General features: G+C 50.3%; 1 long non-coding RNA gene across 1 annotated transcript in view; it reads right to left on the bottom strand.

Annotated features, from left to right (window-relative positions):
- LOC123598820 overlaps positions 1-18097 on the bottom strand; it is a 62728-nt gene extending 44631 nt beyond the window's left edge. The window contains exon 1 of the long non-coding RNA XR_006712808.1: positions 17878-18097. This is a non-coding gene — a long non-coding RNA (uncharacterized LOC123598820). The remainder of the gene's footprint in view (positions 1-17877) is intronic.
- Positions 18098-20217: the final 2120 nt, after the last annotated feature.

The raw sequence follows: 20217 nt of genomic DNA, 5'->3' as shown, positions 1-20217 counted from the left end.
TTAAATTCCAGTGGAAAACAAATCTCACCCTGGTTGCGATGAATCTGATACTTCTGCGCTCTGTGCAGTATGTGTGATATATAATCCATATCAAAATTTCTAATCCTAAATGTAATATGCATCCTGGAAAGACAGTAATGCCTTGCTAATCTTTTGGAGTTTATTACATTCACTGTCTGGGAGTCCTCATTGCTAACAAATCCACTTCTGGCCTTAAAAATCACTCATGGACATTGTTTGCCTATCTCGTAATGTTATCAACGAAGGCCGGTTATTTACGCGATGACGAGCAAGGATTGCCCGACGAGACCCCTCTCTCCGATCTTTTAACAACTGCAGCAACTAACTCGTTATTCAGGAAACGAAACTCCCATTCAACATGAATTTTAGATTATGTTCCTCAGCTTTCTGCACATCGAATTGCAAGTCCGTGAGTTTTACGACCCGATTGTGAGGGTGCAGACGAGTTCCGGGAGGGGTGGGGAGATCCGAGATCCACTGGATTGTCATACAGAGAAATAACTGTATAAAATTTTAATTATCCATCTTCAAGGAATAATAAATGTTTGATGAGATAATAATGAGACATGCAGGAAAATGTTAATGAATGTGTGGAACATAAAGAGTTTAAATAAAGGAAGGAGAGGAATCGCTCAGGAATCGGCCATTACTATTCATCTATTTGTGACAGGGTTCCGTCTGGAAGTCAACCGGAATTGCTTCTCGGCCTTTTGGCTAAGATCAAGTGTGGAAGTCAACCGGAGGACGCTTCGTGGGTCACACCGTAGTCAGGACAATACTGTGTTTGTTTATGGTGGAAACAAAGATCTTTGCATATTTTTCCCCTGGAAAACTGCTACCAAAATAACTCCTGAATTTCAGTTGGGATCTGGAGCTCTCTGTGCTGACGTCCCGTGTGGAGTTTTTCTTGTCGTCTGTCTGGGCCGGTTCCCATTCCCTTGCCGCTACTGTCCAGAGAGGGCACGTACAAGAACAAGGACGGTATTAGAAGCCTCGGGTCCCTGACGTCGTCAGCAATCATGGTGCTGGGGCTGTTCCCAACTTAAAATTCAACAAAAATTAGAGGGGGGTTTCTCTTTCGGTAGGGTTGTGTATTTGGAATAGCACCATATAATTAAAACCATTTTATGAGCTGTTGCAAGGACAGAACTGGTGACTCAAGGCCTCAAGATTCGTTGTTGGGGGTGGGGGTGGGGGTTCTACTCAAGCGAGAAATAGAAAGTATTGGCCAGATGGGACACTTGCAAATAGTTTTTATTTTCTCTTTATGCTGATCGAGGCCATACGCCAGGACTCCGGGAAGATATTTGACGAGAGCAGAACCAGAGACAAGGAGAATGTGAGAGAGCCTTAGACCCACCTCAGGACCAAGGACCTCAGCATCGATCCTGAAGCCAGATTGCAGGGACACCAAAGCCTATGCGTTTGGTGGGAAAACACAACGAGGGAAGAAAATTCCTCAGAACTGGCTCCAGTAACGTGGGAGTGGCAACATTCTGAGTAAGTCTTGTGGTAATCAGAGACAACTTCCAAGAGGTACTTACCACGTTCTAAGAGCCCTAGTAAGCATGTCGCAGGTATCAGCTCGCGAGCTCCTCAAAACCCCAAGAATAGACACACGTACCCCCATCTTGCAGATTAAGAAACTCAAGTGTGGAGAGTTTAAGAATCTGCCCCCAAATCTCAATGCCAGTAAGTGGTGCGCCCAGGATCAAATCTTAAGTCTCTCTTAAGTTGTCTGTGGGTTCTCTTTGCACTGGGTGACAAAGCCCCCCCCCAAGGCCCTTCTCCATGCTGTTGGGGTGACGCATTCCATGTGTCAACGCTGAAGGCGCGTGGAGCACCTACTGTGTTAGCAGCCCTTCCAGACTCAGATGGACACGTGCGGCAGAGGTTGGGGACAGACACCCACCTGAAGGTCAGCGGCTTCGAGAAAGCTCAGGGACCACCTGGGACAACCCCTCCCCTTTCAGACCAGCATATGGAGGCCTGGTGGGGACAGGGCTGGGAGGGATACACGCGTGATCTCTTTGCTCAGCGCTGGGTTTTCAGGACCCAATCTGTTCCTACACTTTGTGGCTGACTTCATCAACCAACGCCCCCAAAGCACAATGTGTCAGAAGCTTCCACAGCTTAGAGCATCCAGGTGGGGACTTGGGGAGGGGTGGGGAGCAGGGAGGAAGGAAGAGAGAGAGAGGAACTGAGTGAGAAGGAGAAGGAAAAAAAAAAAAGAGAGAGAGAGAGCTGGGCCTGAATTCAAACAACACATATTCTGTCGGGACTGAATTTTTTGTTGGCCATGTGTCACCCACTCAGCATTTGGGAGGATGCACCCACGTTCTCACAAAACTAAGTCAGATGCAAAATATACCGTCACAGCTTAATATATCCAGGATGTAATTTGTACTTAACAGAGAGGTAGCTCGGACCCTAGGCCTCCTCCCCACCCCACCCCTCAGCTTTCCAGCCTCACGCTGGAAGGGAGGCCTCAGTGCCACCTTTGTTTTTACTCTTCTGATAACCGGTGACAGTGGGTGACTGCAAAACTGCATCAGTGTCCTCTGAGGTCCTCGGGGGGCCCCCCGACGCTGGTTCTTCCGAAGAGAGACCCGGCCCAGGAAATGCTTCCCTGATTCTGGAATGAGCCCCCAAGGCCCAGAGCCCAGACAGAGATGGGGAACGGAGCACCCCACGCTCTTACTTCAGCTAGAGTTACCAAATCAACTTCTGCTCCCTGTCTCCTCTGTAAAAATCTGGCCTGGTGGAAGCCGGCTCTGAAGGTGGCCAGAGAGGCTGGGTCCCTTCAAGGCCTGCTCCGTTCTGCCCAAAATGTGCTTGTGTGTCCGTGCAGCTCCTCGCCAGGCTGGACACGCCGGGCCTTGCACAGACCAACGCGCCCCCACCCCACCCCAGGATCTGCAGCGCAAGCTGGGTGGTGGTGAGGACATAATTTAAAACTGTTGCCTAGTGTTCTCCTAAGCCATGCCCTACTTTGAAAAAAAAAAAAAAAAAAAAAAAAAAAACCTTCATCCTTCATGCAACAGCTGAAAGGCTTGGCTGAATGGTGTGGCCTCAATGTGGAGGGTCACAGGGTACTGATCTAAGGGCTGAGAAGTCTTGCTCACCCAACTGTGGACACTCGGTAAACGGGACAGGCGGGGCTGGTGTGGGCATCTGAGGGGGAAGGCCCCCACCCCACCCCCAGCCAGAGAAAGAATAGGAAGCAACTTCTATTCAGGGTTCACAGGGGTCCCCAGCCCCCCTCCGCCCCCTGCCAAAGCCACCAGGCCTTTTCCCTGCCTCCAAGTTACCTTGTATTATAACAGGATTAAAGTATATTTAGCTCCTCTATTAGCATACTTTAGCCCCATTTTGGCCTACTTAAGGCTTCCGGCTGGCTTTGATCAGTTTTGCGTTCTACTGGCCAACAGGAGGGCCCAGCAGGCCAAAAAAAAAAAAAAGAAAACCCACAAATGGGGGTGGGGATTCAGACTGTGAAATTATCCCGATGCTCGTTCTCTTATTCACCATATTCCCTTGCTTTTCTTAACCGGCCCAGTTTACACCCAGAGTGGGCAGGCGGGAGAGGGGAAGGTGGCAGGAACCAATAATAATTAGGTCTTAGTGGGAAGAGGGGGGAAAGGGTTTGAGCATCTCCGAAGAAAAGGAGGGGGAATCCCTATAATTTCTACAGTGTCTGCCTTTTTATTGCTTGCATTTGCATATAAATTAAATCCATATTGTAGCTTTAAGGCAAGCCCGGGCTTAGAATTCCGCACAGCTCGGGGTCCCATTGTCTTATACCCCGTTCTAGGCGGCCGCGAAATGAAAAGGGAGGGAGCGCCGAGGAAGGAGAAAGTCAGCTTTGTAGCGTTTTTTTAATTGCCTGTTTGTTTTCTCCGCCAATTACAGGCAAATTAATATTTAAACTTGGGAGGCTGTGAGGAAGTGCTTACAAAATAGGTTTCAGACTCCAGGGTGTGGGGCCTTCTGCTTTGGGCCGTCCTGGGGTTGAAATTTCCTGGTGGTAAAATGAAAAATAATAATCGTAATTAAGTAACCGCTTGGACCTACATCCTGTTTTGATTTCTCCTCTCCTTGTGCCAAGGGCGCTGAGATTCCGTGGTGCTTCTGGAATGGTCAGAGGTTGCCGGGAAGGGCTTTGGCTGGGTGTCCCCTGTCCTCATATTTTCTGTCCACCAGAGGTGGGGCCCAGAGCAGCTCCCCGCCTGAAAAGTGGCCTGGGATTACATTCTCATTCAGTAGCGTGTAGCCAGGGTGCAATCAGACCCTGGGATGGCCGGTTTCAGATAACCCACATGCTACCCCAGCAAACACACCGGGGTGAATGGAAGTGATCTCCTCAGAGAGAACTGCGTGAAACACGGGAGAAAGAGTGCCCAGGCTTCTGTCTCAAAAACATTCGGAAGCCGTGGGGAGCAGCAGGTTCTCTCCCCTTGAGTTTTAGCCTGGCCCACCCATAGGATGGAAAGAAACACACTTTAGGAAACTCCTGAATCAAAGAGCAATCGATTACCCAAAGTTCTAACAAAATGTCGGGGCAGGCAGGAGGCCCCAGCGAGGCCCAGGTATCCTTTCTACAGGATGTGCTGTTTCGCTTATTTTCTAAGTTAATATGCGTACCCTGCGTCGAGCCCTCTGCCGCCCACTCCCCTCACCTTCCGGTGACTGGTGCTGTGGAAATGTGTCATCAAATCTGGGAGGAGGCGCCTAGTGACTTACTGTTTCCATTAAACCCCTCTAACAAATCTCCATTCTGACACGACTTCAATAACGGCTTCCACTGTGTCCTTGTTCCTCTGTGGAGTTCTACGCCTATGCTAAGCCCCCTCAGACCCAGTTTCTCCAACCTGTGCAATCGCCCACACTCTTCCAGCTGATCCGTCTGGAGGTTTTCTGCCTCTATCCGCTTTTGTCCCCCCCATAATGTTTCCTTCCTGGAAAGAAAGACAAAAATGCCGCAGCTTCCAAAACACGGCCTCCCTTTTTCCTTGTACTCGGAATCTCGGAAAAAATCCAGCCTGCCCCACGATGCAGACACCATCCCTACCCTCCACTGAGGTCTGGTGAATTTCATTTCCTTTTTTTTTTTTTTTTTTCAAAGACCACTCCACATGCTCTGCGTTCCTCGCCGAACCGCACGGGATTTTTACGTCTTTGAAACAAGCCCTTCGTGACTCCTCCCTGACCTGGTCCCACGTGGGCCCTGCCAGATCGGCCGCAGTTTCATGGTGAGCCTAATTGGGTGTGTTTTGCCCGTTTGCCTGATCTGTATCTCTGGAAAATGTAAGCTGCCCACACTGGAGATGCCAATTCCAGCACCTTCCACCGTGTGTCCAAAATAAGAAAAAGTTCAGCCTGATAACTAAACGTTTAAGATCAGTGACCAACTGACTAGATTTACCAAGTTGTTCCAAAATAATAATGATGATGATAAGAATGTCAGCCGGTATCCTTGATTGTTTATTCCAAGTCAGGTTCGGTGCTCGCTATGTGCTTTGTGGCACAAGTTATTCCTCACTTTCCATGCTCGTGATGACATGAGATGAACTAGGTACTATTATTATCCCAACTTTACAGATTATGTAACACAGAGAGGTTGAGTAATTTACCCTAAAGCCCACAGCTTGCAATTTGCACAGCCAGGATTCAAACCTAGGCAGCCTGCCTAAAGCCCACTGATTAATGCAGCCATCTGCCATGGCCCAACAATGTCACCTTAGGGCACCAGGCCCCATGGGCGTCTGGGAGGGGGCTGAGACTGCACCCTGCTTCCTCACTCACATAAGCCCTAATGACAGCCCTGCAGAGTGGATAAGATTATCCCCATTTTGCTGATCAGAAACGGAGACTCTGACAGCTTAAGGGCCATGCTCCTATCGTTAAAAGAGAAACTGAGGCATATTAAAATGTTCAAGAGATTGAGGGAAAATTGATTCAAACCGGGCAGCACCAAACGAGAAGTGGCGAGGAGTGCTCTCCCTCCAGGAGCTTGGGGATAGATTTATAAAGAGAAAAGGAAAGAGCAAAGAAAGGGAACTATTTGATTGGCTATAGCTTAATGCCTAGCTGGCTGGCTGTGATTGGTGGTCCTTAGCATTTTGCTTTCATAACCTTGAGGCATTTACAGGCGTAGATTTTGGTTTCTTCGTGCAGGCCGCAACGGCATTACAGCCCCCTTGTTTAATTAATTTAACACTATATTCCTCCTATTTGTGGAACCCACGCTCAAACCCAGGTCAGCATGACTGCAAATGCCATGTTCTTTCTTCTATGCCACCTGTACCCAGTGCACACCTCACCTTGGAGGGTACAGCAATGTCAGATCACACCCACTGAACCCAAAGGCCAGCTGACTTTTTGTCACCGTCCCTGTGAGTATCGGCAGGCTTGTGCTCAGCACTATTCAGACAGGTCCCCACGGACTGTGCGAAAGGCTACAAAACCATCCCATCCTCACAGACCTTACCCTCCCGGGATGGGGAGGGGCAAAAGTCAGACAGACACTTGGAACGGGGCCTGCCATTTGACCCAACTGGCCATTTGTTTTCAAGATCACTGGCATTTCAAATGCTCCATTTTGATTCCAGTGTATTTGGGAGTCCCCAGACCTGCTGAGCCAGCCTAGCTCCTCCCCACCCCAGGCCTTTGCGGGCTTTTTGGGCTCACAGCTACATCTGTCCCAGACCCAGCCTCATTCCCTGGCCGGTGCCTCACCAAGGCCACGATTGCCCAAGGTGAAATTGTCATGATGGGTGAGATTGGCCCCAAGGCTCCCCTCTCTGAATCTCTGGTAGCTGAATTAAATATCCATCATTTTTTAAAACCAGGAATATGCATACATGTTACAAAACTCAAAAGAGACAAAACGGCATACTGTGAAAAGTTTCCCTCCACCCCATCTCTCAGCCATCCAGTTTTCCTTCCCAGAGGCAACCACTGTTGTTATTTTTATCCAAAGATAATCTGTGCGTTAAAATATAAGCTTAAAATATAAGCAGTTTTAAAGATGTATGCACCGACATAGGTGCACATACACACACACACACACACACACACACATACACACATATATGTATGTGTGTATGTGTATATATATGCATATATATTACTGTTCATGCAGATGGTTGCAGTTTATCCTGCAGTCAGTGTTTTCCCATAACAATATACATTAGGGATTATTCCATATCCATACAGAGAGCTGGCTCATTCTTTTTAATGGCCGTATAATGGTTTATTATATAGATATACCATAATTTACCTAAGAAGTCCTCTATTTAGGTAGGTTTTTAATTACTTGACTCTTAAATCTTCTGTGATTGCCACTCCTTTGTTGATATGCCTCATACGTGCTCACTTTGCAAGTGTGCTAACGTATGTATGGGGAAAATTCCGGGGGGGTGAATGGAAATGTGCATGTCTCATTTTGATAGTTATTATCAAATCGCTCTCTGTAGAGATTTTATCAACGTATGCCTCCACCAACGTTGTATAAAAGTGCCTGTTTCCCCACAACCTAGGCCAGCATTAGGTGATGTGAGCCTTTTTGATCTTTGCCGATTGGATAGGTCAACAGCATTGCCTCATGTTTTAAAGGTGTATCTCTGTTATTATGGATGAAGCTGAACAACTCTGCGAATGTTTTAAGAGCCATTTGAACTTCCTATAGTATAAATGATGTATATTCTCTGACAAATTTTCTGTTGGGGTGTTTGTTCTTTTCTTATTAATTTATAATGGCTCCTTACATATTAAAGAAATTCACTCTTTCCCGGTATGATGAACTGCAAACATGTCCCCCAGTTTTTCATTTCATTTTGCTTATGGCATTAGTTTTTTTTTTTTCCCTAAGAGGTCATATATATATACATATATATATATATATATATATAGCCTGGATTCTAGTTTCAACCCTGTCCCAAACTGTGGGTTACTTAATAAATACAGTGGTGTTTGGGGATGCTGATACTACCCTAAGGGATCAGAGATGTTTAAAATGACCACTGAAATTGCAATTGCCAGTAATTCGACAGCTCCAGATCGGTTTCCCAGCCTGTGGGATGAAGGGGTTTGACTACATGCTATAGAAACTCGTGGTCAGCTCTGGCATCCGAATCAGAAAAATAGATATCCCTGGGCCAAGGGTCTTGCTGTCCATCCTCCTAGTGGGCACTGCTCTTGGAGGCAGAGACCTCCCCTTGGCAAAAGGGCTTGCCTACGCTGGGCTGCAGATTCTTGTCCCCCACCTTTTGGGCAAGCCTCTACTGGCACCTCCCCCGGGCAACCGGGGTGGTGTACGAATTCAGACCCGACCCTCTTTGGCCTCCAGAGCACAAAGCAGATGGGAATCTGAGTTACTGCACACAGCATTTAACTTCAGCCTTCCTGCCAACGCCTCCAAAGCATCACCTTACACGTGGATAGTCCCCGAAGCCCGCTGACTCTGCTCTTGGAGTTACAATTTAGACCCACGCTGCAGTAGCTGTGCTCGTGCAGGAAAACACACACGTGTATCTTATTCCCTGGATAACATACGCAACACAGACTTGGGGGCGTTGGGCCGAGTAATATGCTCCAAAGGATCTGGACAGCGGCAGCTGCACTGGCCTTGGGTACCGCCATCATGGTTTTCCAGACAAATGCCGATTTCCTTTAGCTGGTCTGTGTCCTCCCCTGGGAAATTTATATTTCTTCCTGGCATCCATCCTACATCTTCTCTGGCTACCACGGAGACAAAGAGCTCCTTCCCTGGCATCGAGAATGGCTTGCTCTAGTCAGAGAATTCCTCTCCAGCCTCACAGAGAAGGTCCTGGTGTGGGTATAAGAAGTCCCTTTCTCCCTCCTGCCCTAACCCACAGCCTCAACTGACATTTTCTGAAGTCAAAAACGTGTCTCCCCAACAAAACCCCAAACCCTCCCCCTCAGGCTTCACAGCAAAGGCCTGTCACATAGACACTTACATGATTTAAAGGGCATTAGGGTCTTTGCCAAAGACTTTTGCCAAAGGGAATCTTCTCTTATAGCCCCTGGGCTGGCCAGACATTTCTACCTTCAGTATTACTCTTTTGGATCAGAAATAAGTAAGACCATCATACCCAAATGCTCCATTGAAATTGCCTGTTTGAAATGTCCTGGGCTGGGAATAGATGCTGAGGACAGAGAGGTGAGCAGGCCGGGTGCCCCCCCAGGCGCCCCCCGTGCAGGCAGCTGGGAGAGCACTGTAAAGTTCTAGAATGTGCACAAGATTCACAGCCATGTCTGGGAAAAGAGCTCCGTGGAGCCGACTTGCTGATGTTCTCCTTTCGAGACCCAAAGAGTGTGTGACCTTGAGAAGGCAAGCCATGGGGCTGGGTAATTTCACGGCAATGACAGCTGTGTTTGTGGCATCAAAGGGAAGCAGAGAGAAGAGGGGCAGCTGAAAGGAAGGAGGAGCCCACAGCACCTTGGCTCACCTCCCAATTTTGCCAGAAGCAAAGCCTGGGTCCACCCTTGACACCACATGCCTGCCAGAGCCAGACCCCAACCCCCCCTGGAGACAAGCTGGTGCTGCGTCTGAACCGGGTGCCAGAAGCCAGGCTGTGTGCTATGTGCCTTAAGCCAAGCACCCCCCGCAGGGAGAGGAAACAGGCTTGCATAAGTGGAATGACTTATCCAAGGTCACTCGGCTAGTAGAAGACATGAGACCAAAACGCGGTCTGGCGGCACCTGGGTGGCTCAGTCCGTTAAGCTTCTGACTCTTGGTTTCAGCTCAGGTTGTGATGTCACAGTTCCTGAGATCGAGCCCCACGTCGGGCTCTGCACTGACAGCATGGGGCCTGCTTAGGATTCCCTCGGTCCCTCTCTCTCTCTCTCTCTCTGGCTTTCCCCCCACCCAAAAAAATAAATAAACTTAAAAAAATTAAACACGTCTGTTTGCATAAAACTGACAAGTGCACTCACTTGCTTCGTGGAATGAAGGCCAGAAGGACACAGAAGACTTTACCCTTTCTCTCTACCTCCAGCCTTCTCTGCTACCCAAAACAGACAGGAAGCAGGCCTGGACCCCAAAGACAGAGCCGTACTGCATGTTCAAGCTTCTCCACAGGACACGGTGTTAGGGTTAGATGGGACATCCAAAAGCACCTGTTTCACAGAGATTCAAATGTGGTCCAACGGACCCAGGAGGCCCTGAGGCGTGGCTGGCACAGCATCCAGACAAGGCTGGCTGACAGGCTGCAGGGAACTTTCCATCTTCAGCCAGCTCAGGGCCACTGTTGTCTTACTAAACTTTTGAATAACATGCTACTTAAACAATAGAATCGTGGAATCCAGTGGGCCCCAAATGTTTATAATCGTGGGCCCCAAAGGTTTAGAAGCCACGATGAGGTCTGAGCCCCTCGTAGGGTCCAGCAAGAGGATGCCCAGTTAGTCAAGCTGCTTCGGATATGGAGGCTTGTGCTGTGCGGAGCACAGACTGCAGGTGTCTCCAAGGAATCCCCGTCCTCAGCCTGGGAGCACCTGTTGAGAGAGCTGAATGGCTGGGGACACCTGCTCCTGGCAGGCAGAGCATGCGTCAGGGTGCCAGCAGCCCAGGGGGGACCAGGGGGCTACAGGGACTCAGGGTATCTGAGGGTCTCCAGCAGAAAATGCCTGTGCTTCAGGTCAGAAAGCCTGGGTTCAGGCAACAGCTCACACACAGCATGAATGCAGTCAAGGGTCTACACAGGCCACGCCAAGGCCCCTGCGTGCGCATGGACTGGCCAGCCAAGTGCGAGTTTCCGTGCATGTCTAAGTGATCCTCGATACCTTGGTCTCTCTGGGCTTCATGTTCCTCAGCTGCAAAACGGTGTTCATCCTCTCCTCCCTGCAGGATCAGCACTCACCCTGGGACCTCACGCACGTAATTTGAACTCTGTGTGCCTCAGGTTCCTTGTTAGGAAAAGGGGCTTAATAATTCCTCCACCTCATATTCTCACAGCAGTTAAATGACATAACATGCGTAAAGCACCTAGAACAGTGCCCTGCGCATAGCAAACACTTACACATAGTAGCTGCTGCCATTGTCATTACTGATCGTGTTAAACCATCATGGCTGCGTTTGGGTGTCTGGGGGTGTGCTGGGACCCTGGCGGTGAGGCCCTCATCTGCTAAGCTGCTCAGTGCCCCTTGTGGCGTCCGGAATGTTCTTCAGCCCGCCTGGATAACCCAGCACAAGCGTTCCTCTTCAATATCCCCTCCCTAAACACCTCTCCTATGTCAGTAGGCACTGAAGACATGCAGGTTCCCAGAGGGCCTGGCAGGAAACCGTTGCTATTTTGAATTGGCTCAGTTAAAATCATAATTGTGCCCACACTGCCGGGACGGTCGGGGCCGACTTCAGAAGCCCCTTGACTTTCATAATGAGTTCAAATGACACTTTTCTAGAGAACGGCCCCGACTCTCCACCCCAGTCGACCCACAAGAGAGAAGCAGGAGGTATCTTCTGCTTCTCCCATGGCATAGAAGAAGCCCCGTCGGGAGTGCCCCAGCCTTGACCGCCCTCCTTCCCTGGGCCCTCAGCCCCCTCCCACCTCCAGTAGGCCCAGAGGTGGGGTCTTGGAAGCGGCAGGCCCCAACCCTGGGCTCGGACTCCTGCCCATCTGCACTGGCATTGTTCCTTCCAGCCCTTTGTCTCTGGCTTTCTTCTCACGCAGCTTCACGAGGTTTCCAGGAGGCACCCTTCTGAGTGTGGGTTGCCATCATGTTGCACGCGTGTGCTTGCGCACACACACACACACACACACACACACACACACACACACCACCTGCCTCTGTCGGGCTCATTTCCACAGAAATTCCACCCAGCCCCCCTGCCTGGGCTGCAGTCCCGCTTGGCAGGCCTCCACTTGCCCCCCAGCCATGCCCTGGCAGCCTCCGACGGCCCCGCGCCCTTCCACGGCGTTCGCCCCTGCACACAGGCCCTTTAGAAACTGCGGCAAGAGGTTGTGCACGCTGAGCACTTGCGGATAATCTGCCGCTTCCGGAGTTTGATCCCGGAGTTTGATCCTGTCTGCGTCCGGAGCAGGTAGGCCAGCACCCTCTCCACAACAGCCCAGTTTGCTTTTACGCCCACAGTTCCCACAGGGCCCTCCACGGCAGCCAGGCCTCCTGACACGAGCCCTACAGCGTCCCAGACGGCAGGGAGGACTGCTATCCCTGCACGTGCCTCCGCCGTGCTGCGCAAACGGGGTGCTCAGGAAGCTCAGAGGGATAATCCACCTGCCTCCGGGCACGTTATCGCAGGACCTCAGCTGGATTTCCAGAAAAACCCATTCCAGAATGTCAGAGCTGGGGGGTCAGTCTTGGCACCACCAAATCTGAGGCGCTCGTGCCTGTTTCCTGTGTGTGACAAGGTAGGAGCCCAGCTTTGGGGGGTGAGCATGACCGTGGCCAGCAAGGCGGCCTGCTGGGCATCTGCTAGGAGCAGGCACTGTTCATTCAGTCTTCACAACAGCCCTACCAGGAAGGCTCTGTCAGCCTCGCCCTCTTAAAGATGAGGAAACTGAGGCACAGAGCTGAAGGAACTTGCCCCAAGATCCCTCGGAAACGTGGATTAGGGAGTCAAGCCCGGGCAGCCTGGCTTCCACACTCTTAGCCACCCCACTGTGTGCCCAAGTAGGATTAGACCCAAGTCCTGGCTCTCCACTCACTTGCTGTGTGACCTCGGGCAAATCACTCCACCTCTCTGACCTGCTAAGATGGTGAGAATAATACTTATTTCGCAATAGCGAACAACAATGCAGACCAGACCTGCCCATAATGAGGGCTTGGTCAATTAACCCACTCGTTCTTGCCTGATGCTGGGGAAATCTGAGGAAAGCCCACCTCTCACCCTAGTGTGGCTTAATAAGGTTGCTACCCCTGTTCGCATAAATCCATTATTAACAGGAACTGGTTCCCTAGCTAAAACACCCAGCCTCGTGATGGAAGCTGGCCTGAGTACTTGAGAAGAGGGAGGGCTCTGCAAAGAGACTTTCTCAGGGTCACACGTGGGTTTGCCGATGAGGCACACCCCTAACCCGGACCGTGCACCTCATGTGCACACACTTTAGGGCAGCCCGTGACCATCCACTTAAAGCTTCCGTGCCTTCGCACATGCCACTCCCTCTTCTCGCGTCCTTCAAAATTCAGCGCGCACAGCATCTCCTTCAGGAAGTCTTCCCTGACTGCATCCGTGTTCACACATCCCCGCTCTGGGTTTCCTTAGCACTCTGTCCCAGTACGCACCACGCCACTTTCTTCTAGCACCTCCCACTCCATCTCAGGGAGCGACTTCTTGTCTTCCCTCTCGGTGGTCCTCAGCTTTCCAAGTGCAACTATATCCCCTAGGGGGCTTTTTAAACAGACGCATGCCAAGGTCGCCTCCTTGAAGCTTTGAGATAGGTGGGGCTGGCAGGCCACCTGTGGAACCTGGGTTTGAAACGCCGCAGGGGTCGGGGTGCCTGGGTGGCTTAGTCGGTTGAGCAGCCGACTTCGGCTCAGGTCATGATCTCACACTCCGTGAGTTCGAGCCCCGCGTCGGGCTCTGTGCTGACAGCTCAGAGCCTGGAGCCTGTTTCAGATTCTGTGTCTCCCTCTCTCTGACCCTCCCCCATTCATGCTCTGTCTCTCTCTGTCTCAAAAATAAATAAACGTTAAAAAAAAAAAAATGAAACGCCGCAGGGGTGGTTCTGCTGGGCACCAGCAGTGGGGAGCCTTCAGGGCCAATTCCGTATCCTGGTCTCCATGGTAACCACAGCATCTAACAGAGAGCTGAACCCCGTTGGCCCCCAACAATTACTCACTAGGTTAACAGGTTTCTGCCTCAGTTCCTCCTATCCCCCAATTTGTACCAATACCCCTCCGCACAAGTTTGAGAATACAGTGGCAAAAGGGTGGGGAGATGGGGAGGGAAAAGAAAGGAAATGAGGGATTTAACCATCACCCGGCTAAATCAGGTCGCTGAGTTTGAATCTAATTATTAACCACTATAATCCTTTTTTTTTTTAATTTCTAACTGAAGTGCAGGTGATATATAGTCTTAGTTCCAGGCATATCACATAATGCCTCAACACTTATATACCTTATGAAATGGTCGCCACAGTAAGCCTAGTTACCATCTGTCAGCACACCAACTTACAACAATATTAGTTTTTATTGTTTATTTATCTATTTATTTAGAGATAGCGTGAGGGAGGGAGGGGCGTGGGGAGAGAATCCCAGGCAGGCTCCATGCGGTCAGCAGAGTCCGACGTGGGGCTCAATCTCACGAAAGGTGAGATCACAACCTGAGCCAAAACCAAGAGTCGGAGGCTTAACCGACTGAGCCACCCAGGCGCTCCTTATCACAGTATTATTCACGGTATTCCCGAGGCCGTACTTTTCATCCCAGTGACTTATTTATTTTATAACTGGAAGTTTCTATCTCTGAATCGCCTTCACCTCTTTTCTGCACCCCAACGCCCCACCCCTCTGGCAACCATCAGTTTGTTCTCTGTAGTCATGAGTCTCTTTCTACTTTTTGTTGTGGTTCGTTTGCTTATCTGTTTGTTTTCTTTTTTAGATTCTACTCTGAGTGAGATCATGTGGTGTCTGTCTTATTTCGTTTAGCGTAATACTCTCTAGGCCCATCCATGTTGTTGCACATGGCAAGATTTCATTCTTTTTTATGGCTGAGTAATATTCCATTGTATACATACGCCACATCTTTGTTTAATCCGTTCATCTATCGATGGACACCTGGGCTGTTTCCATGTCTTGGCTATTGTACCTAATGCTGTGATAAGCATAGAGGCACATGTCTCTTCCCAAATTAGTGTATTCCTTTTCTTCGGGTAAATACCCAGAATGACAACCATAATCTTAACACCCTTGCTTCGGTGGTTCTTGACGAGTCTCAAAAAGGGTTCTTCCTGTGAAGAAAGCAGGGCAAGGATGATCAACCCCATTTCACAGAAGGCCTCAAAGAATTTTAGAGAAGGCAGAGATCGAAGAGATTTTTCTGGTGGTATCCCATTCAAAACCCCATTTCACAGATGGCCTCAAAGAATTTTAGGGAAGGCAGAGATCGAAGAGATTTTTCTGGTGGTATCCCATTCATTTTTAGATCAGGAAGTGAGGCCCATGGAGAGTGAGGGGAGCTCCTGATGGCCAGGGTTATAACTCATGCCTCCAGATGTCCCTTGCTGCCGGAGGGGGCTGTGTCACTCGTCAGCCGAGCAGAAGGGGGGCCAGTGGTGCTGCCAGCTTGACAGGGCAGTTCTCCCGCCACCCTGCCCCCACCTCACTCTCTTCCTTTTTGGCTCTTGATGATGTCACCTTGAGGGATGTCCTGGCAGATGTCTGAGGCTCACTGGCCCACTGAGCCAGCAGCATGAAGTTCAGTCCCTAGTAGCTTTCTAGGTGATTCAGATCTCCTCTTTGGTTAGATCCTGTGCTCAGTGGACACAGCAGGCTGTGTCCCTTCCCTGGAACTTGCCCCCGTCCCGCGGCTTCCAGGACCTCCTCCTCGCCCCCATCACGGTGTCCCTGCCTCTGGTCCTCCCTTGCATAGCAGTGCTTCTCGGGACTCTTCTTGGCCCCCTGGGCCCCCTCCCCCGAGCCCACTTTTGCTCCCGCCCATGCAACAGACCCCAAACTTACACCTCTGAGCCATACTCTCTCCCAGACCCTACCCAGGACCGCCACGGCCATGCCCAACTAAAAGGCTCCCTGCCACCCAAACTCAATACATTTGTGACAAATCTCACTCTCGATCTTCACAAAAGACAAGTCTGCCCTCCTCCTGTATTCCCAGCCTCAGTCACCCCACACCCAAACCTGCCCCGAGCCTCAGCTTTTGCCGCCCGCTCCCCCCCCCCAACCCACCCACCGGTCCTGTCAACTCAGGTTTATAAGCATCTCCTGACTCCTCCCTCGGCCAGCCCACCAGACAATGCCAGCCTCACCCCTCCAGCCACCCCGAGTCAGGGCCACAACTAGGCCACATCACCCAGCTCCGCGAGGGTTCAGGCTCCCCACCAGCCAGCATTTCCGGAGGACACGGAAGGGGAAAGGGCTTCTTATACTGCCCATCACAGTGCTACACTAAGAAACAAGGTTTTGTGGTGCTTTTCAAACATTTTTTGCCACAAGTCACAGTACAAACAAAAACAATTACACGGCAGTCTAGGACACACACACACCTATCTTTCCGGGGGAGAGAAAGCTCACAAAATTACTCTTCTCCTTACTACATAGGACCAACAGACTCCTATGTCCCATCCTATTAGTTTCAAATTTATCTACTGCACCTTTTTTGAAAGTTAGTTGCAACCCAGTGAACTGGTCTCCTGACTCAGGAAGGGGTCACGAGCCACCTTCTCAAAGTCACCTGTGCATGGAATTTGCATGTCGGGACCGGTGGGCGGTGCATTGTGCCCAGAACTGTGCCTCCGAAGGAGGGTCCAGGGGACCAGAGATCTTCTGCTGGCGCAGCCTTTTGTGTTGAACGTTTGGATGTGAATCCATCAGATGAGGTGAGTTGCATACGGCAGCGCAGAAGTGCGTGCAGCCAGGGTCTGGTGGATGGGGCTCATGTGCGCGGTGCTACACCTAAGAGGAGCTGTACGCGGGCAACAAGCCACTCCAGCTGATGTGACCAGAAATGCCCGAACGTGTGCACCCAGGTGAGGTGATAGCCATGCACTCGCTCCGAGAGAATCAGAAAAGAATCACAACAATCCCACCATATTTCCCAGTGTTCCCTGGAGACGCGAGCCTTCTTGCGTCCATCCCTTCCTGGTGGAAGCAGGGACGGAGAAGATTCGAGAGAAGCAACAGTGGCCAGGCCCTGGGACCCAAGGAAGTTCACGAGTGCCATGGGAGAAGGTACATGAGCCTGAGGCCCGGGAGAAGGAACGTCCGCGGACACAGGTCATTGACCGGGGGAGCCACACCAGAAGGAAAAGGAGAGGCATCCAATGCCCAGAGGACCCCAGACCACCACGGCCACAGCATTCCTTTTCCCCACGCCTCACTCACTGTCACTTGCTGTCCCCCACCCAGGCTTCTCCCAGAAACCTCCCCAGGTCTCCCCTTAGCCTCATGGTCACAAAAACATCACAACTACCGCGCCTCTTCCGAGCCTCTTGTTGGCCACAGCTCGTAGTCTACTTAACACCAGTTCACATTCTATTTCACCCAATAAGACGTGGCACAGGTGACATTCCCAGAGAGACGTGATCACACCTCGGGCTGTGTTCATACTTACCACTTCATCTGAAATATCTTACAGCGTGTAAACGTCTAAACCCTGAGTCAGATCAGGGCACCCCGGCTCGGCTGAGAGCCCCCCATGACTCCCTGCACTGGAAATCAAACCCTGACAGCCTCCGGCTTGACCCGCAGGCCCTGCCCGCTCAGCTTCCCCACGCCCTCCCTCACCACACCCTGCCCCGTCTCCCCACACCTCCCGGAGAGCTCGCCCTGGCCCCACACCTCTTCCCCCAGAACCTCATGTGCTGGTCCCCTCTCGTCGTGCAGAACTTGGCTCAAACACTAATCATCCCCTCAACGGAGTTGGCGCTAGGGGCTGGGCTCTGGGGGAGAGCATACACTAGCTTCTTCCTCTCATAAAATCCTAAGCGGCTCATTCCAAATGAACATCGCAAATAAACTCCCAAAGACACATCCAAATAAACTCCCAACTCAAGAAAAATGCATTTGGAGACAAAAACCTCTCGCCTGCTTTCCACCCAGCTGCCCCTCCAGACCGTGCCACCAGTGAACTCCCAGTTTAAGCATCTGGTATCCTTTTCTAGAAATAACGTGATGGCAAATTCTTATCTTTGTGTTTACCTGTTGTTTGTTGCGTCTCAGACTAGACTGTGGGGTCCATGTTGCCTGTCTCATTCAGGCCCATATTCTGGAGCGTAGCAGGTGTTCCACAGGCATCTGTTGAATGACTGGGCCGACCATCATTTCGCCAGGGCCACAGCCAAGGCCTCCTTATACAGAGACAGCTGTCTTCATCAGCAATCTTTCCGAGTTGCTCAAGACCACCTAAAGGAGAAGGGAAGAAAACACTAATGTGTATTGAATGCTAGACACTTTGCACACATGATCTCGTTCAGTCCTCCTAACGGTTGCAAGAAATAAATATCAGCCACCCTGGCAGCGACACCCCATTCTCCAGGCTCCCACCAGCCACATATACCCCCGAGGCATCGGTCAGTTAACTTACTGCCTGTCCTATTTCCCTCCCCGGGCGGCCCAACCCCTCTGTGCTCTGTTCCCACTGTCCCTGCCCACCTCACACGTCCCTCACTGACAAGATCAGCTATAAAGGAGCCCCCTCAAAAGAGGCAACTAGAAATGCAGCCACGGTGACTGGCTTTTATCCATCAGGGCATCCCGGGGCCCGGTGGGACATGGGCAACCATTGATAATGTTGTGATCACAAAGACAATGTAGGAAAAAAGTTTCTGATATCAAAGTCAAATGAAATAAAAGATCGTTTCTAGCCAACGTCTGCAACTGTCAACATGATGTGAACAAATGGACAGGAGCCAGAAGGGGCTGCAGAAAAGCGAAAAATGGTGGTTCAGAGTAGAGCGGTTCAGCTACGCTATGAATCACTTTTTAATTAAGTTTTATTATTGCTTAAATGCTAGTTTTAAAAAGTAAATATTAGGGGCGCCTGGGTGGCTCAGTGGGTTAAGCGTCCGACTTCGGCTCAGGTCATGATCTCGCGGTCCGTGAGTTCGAGCCCCGCGTTGGGCTCTGTGTTGACGGCTCAGAGCCTGAAGCCTATTTCAGATTCTGTCTCCCTCTCTCTCTCTGACCTTCCCCCCATTCATGCTCTGTTTCTCTCTGTCTCAAAAATAAATAAACGTTAAAAAATTTTTAAATAAATAAATAAATAAATAAATAAATAGTAAATATTAGGAGGGAGAGAGGAGAAGGAAGGAAGGGAGGGAGGGAGGGAAAAAGGGAGGAGGAAGAAAGGGAGGACAGGAGGAGGGGTGGGAGCAGGAAAGTAAATCCTCTGCCAATTTTTCCTGGAATCTGACTGTTGTCCACAGAGCAGGAGTGCCAGAGCCCCCTTGCCACCAGTGGGCAGAGAGGTCCCTAGTAGCCAGAGAGAGACAGAGCCAAAGGCTTGGGAAAGAAACAGATGTCCAACCATGTCACCTGTCCCCAGAGCGGCAACCATGGTGGCATCACTCTCAACCTGACCCTCAGAGCAGGTCAGCCTTCCACCATCACCCCAGAACCAGCATTCCAGCTCTTGTCTCTCTCCTGTACACATGCTGCCCCTAGCTCAGTCCACAACCTACCCTTCCGTCCCCTGCTTCCTGCACCCTCTCTCCTTCAATAGCCCATTCGAAACTCTCTTTTTCCTGGAAGCATTTCTGGATTAACTTTCATTCTATGACTCTTCAGAAACTTGCTAAACTTGCTAATGTTTGTCTTTTTCATATTGTAGGTTATTTCATCAGATTGCAGCAAGTCTTGAATATTTAGACAGAGCATGGGCTTTGGGGCACCTGAGTGGCTCAGTTCCAACCTCGGCTCAGGTCATGATCTCACAGTTCATGAGTTCAAGCCCCACATCGGGCACACTGATGTCAGTGCAGAGCCCGCCTTGGATCCTCTGTCCCCCCCCCGCCCCTCCCCCATTTATGCTCTCTCTCTCTCTGTGTCTCAAAAATAAATAAATAAATAAATAAATAAATAAATAGATAGATAGAAACAGCATGGGCTTTAAGTCCCAGGCCTACCACCTCCTAGCTGTGCAATCTTGGGCAAGTTGCTTAACCTTTCTGAGCATCAGTGCCCAAAATTATCAAAGGGAAATACTGGTACACCCTACAGGGCTATTCTAAAAAACTCTATGAGAAAAAATAAAAATTAAAACTCAGTGAGATAATATATATGTGAATATCCCAGAGAGTGTTTGGCAAATAGGACACGGTCAGTAAATTGTTATTCTTATTATGATGTGTGGCATAAAATTCTATGAAAGCAACCTTGCAGTTGGATCCTGAATTGCATTACCTCGTCATGAACTGGATGTAAAACTCAATGTGGAAGAAAACCATCCCTTTTAAGTCTCACGTCTCAGGGGCACCTGGGTGGCTCCATCGGTTAAGTGTCCGACCTCCACTCAGGTCATGATCTCTCCGTGTGTGGGTT

This window comes from Leopardus geoffroyi, chromosome C1 (genome assembly GCF_018350155.1).
Source record: "Leopardus geoffroyi isolate Oge1 chromosome C1, O.geoffroyi_Oge1_pat1.0, whole genome shotgun sequence".
Lineage (NCBI taxonomy): Eukaryota > Metazoa > Chordata > Mammalia > Carnivora > Felidae > Leopardus > Leopardus geoffroyi.
Note: the sequence above shows the minus strand (reverse complement) of the source record. Positions and strands in the feature narration are given on the sequence as shown.